At 46.4% G+C, this 2,320-nt stretch overlaps 1 pseudogene; it reads right to left on the bottom strand.

Moving 5' to 3' along the window:
* Positions 1-342: 342 nt before the first annotated feature.
* Positions 343-1,465, bottom strand: LOC112296569 (small ribosomal subunit protein uS7m pseudogene; annotated as a pseudogene).
* Between the last annotated feature and the right edge of the window lie 855 nt (positions 1,466-2,320).

Below are 2,320 nucleotides of genomic sequence, written 5' to 3' on the forward strand. Positions count from 1 at the left end.
CTAATAAACCTTTCTGGCACTAAAATTGCTTCCTCTCATATCGTCTAAAGGTCCATCTCAAGTGGAGGGAGGAGAAGGCTGGGTGGGCCCTAAGTTCCTTGGGGGAAAGCCAAGTCGATGTGTTCTCGCTTTGCAAAGAGATGGGGCAGGGAGAGCAAGTTTGAACCCACAAAGGACTAACAAGCAATAAACTTACTGTCCCCTCCTTCCCGTGAGGCCTGCCTGCCCTCAAAAAGGAGCCACATGCTTAACCCACAGGTACTTTTCCAATGTAGCAGTGGCTCACATCACTTATGTCTTGCAGCAGAGAGTGCTGGGCTCCTCCTGGATCCTCTACCCTCCTTACCACCCGCGGGGGTGGCAGGGCGAGGTCAGCCTCAGCCATCTGTGTGTGCCATGGTTCCCCTTGATCACAGGGCCCGGGTTGTAAAAAGCCTCCAGCAGATCAAGCAACAGCTTCTCTGGCATCAGCATTGCTGGTGCTGCTTCTCCCTGCTTTAGGTCCACCTCAGTCAGTTATCATCCACTTCATGGCTGAGAAGCTACCACAAGGGTCTGCTAGCGGCACAGGCACCTGATAGCCACTGTTGGACACTGGCCACTCTTGAAGATGGGTCCCAGTCCAAACCCAGGCTCACGTATTTTCAGCGTTTGGTGGAAGATGGTGCAGGGTTGTTGCATTCAATGGTTGCCTGTTTGTCTGCGGAAGCAGCACGGGACCTCCCAAACTGCTTCCTCTTCACAGCTTCCCAAGCCTGTGTCAGAAAGGATGTGGCCTTTGGTTCTCCTTTCATCATCCTGCCGGTGAATTGGGTGGGTCTGACTGATCAGTGGGTCTTCAAACACAGAGTGGGTTTATGTCGCTGGGGCAGCTTTCATAAGCTGAGTGTTCCTGAGCTCCCGATCAAACTTTTCAGTCAGCTCTGCCAAGGGCTTGCAGTGACAATCCTTGTCAGTCTGGGGACCAGAGCGCTTCACTTCACTGGGTTAGTGCTGGAAGCTGCAGGCCCGCACCCCACACATCCTACACTAGGCCTGACCACCCTGCACACAGCCCCCACCCATGCAGCCCTGGATGTGCCTGAGTGAGTGACAGGAGACCAGGAAAAGGATTCACAGGGACCGAAATCTGCACATCGCCTCAGTAATCTGGGCGTTAAGAGTCTCACTCCAAGGTCCAAAGGGCACACCCTCCCATTACCCGTCTCAGTCTGGCACAACCCTCAGTGGCATCGCTTGTTCAATATGTTTAAATTAATGAAAGCAGAGAGTGTTGAATCACTTCAGGGCCTAAACTACCATCATTAATATTTTTTTAAAAACTCATACTAGAACTACAGTGTCTAAGAGAAGATAGTCTTACTTCATACTGAAAAGATTGAGGCCCACTTGAAATATCTTGTATAGCAAGTGATGGGGCCGCTGTGTAGAGTTATCAGTATGTACCTACCTGTGCAGAGGGCATCCAGCCGAGGGAGTGAATGCAGCTGGACCTCAGCCTTGCTCCACTTGTCATTCAATGTGCTATTTGAGTGAGTGGAGACCCCCTGCCTGATTTCCAGAGATCAGTACAGGTTTTACGGGGCCTGAGGTTTATATAATTGGAGGAAGACCTTTCCAGAAAAAAAAACAACATTAAAATCATGAACACAAAATTAGGTATGAAAGTGAATATTTATTTGGAATAAGAAGTCAAATCAAAAGCTACCAAGTTATCACAAATTCATAAGAATAATGTAGTGTTCATATTACCTAACAGTCTAAAATACCTCTTTAATATTTTTCCTTCTACTTTTTGGCTACAGAATACTTAGGTGGTTCTTTGGCATGTGGATATTCAGTTTTCCCAACACCATTTGTTGACGAGGCTGTGCTTTTCCCATTGAAGGGCCTTGGTGCCATTGTTGAAAATCAATTAACCATCTATCAGGATGGGGGCTCTTATTTGGGGATTCTCAATGCTATTTCACTGTTCTATCCCCTTATCCCAGTACCACATTGTTTAAGTTACTGTAGCTTTGTACTGTTTTTGAGTTAGAAAATGAGACTTTCAACTTTATTCTTTTTCAAAATTGTTTTGGCCCTACAAAGTCTTCTGAAAGTCTATGTTTTTCACTTCAAATTTCAAATCAGGACTATAGTAGCTAGAATAATTTAACTATACACATAAGTTATTGCAAACCACCAAAATGGATCTGGCTGAATTCAAACAATGTATTTCAAATCAACTTCCCCTTAGTTGGGTCCAAGAATTGCTCAAGGCCACGATGCCACCCTACCTGACGGGAAACGTGATGGATGAGAAGTTGAATTGGAAAGG

Source organism: Desmodus rotundus, chromosome 7, assembly GCF_022682495.2.
Source record: "Desmodus rotundus isolate HL8 chromosome 7, HLdesRot8A.1, whole genome shotgun sequence".
Lineage (NCBI taxonomy): Eukaryota > Metazoa > Chordata > Mammalia > Chiroptera > Phyllostomidae > Desmodus > Desmodus rotundus.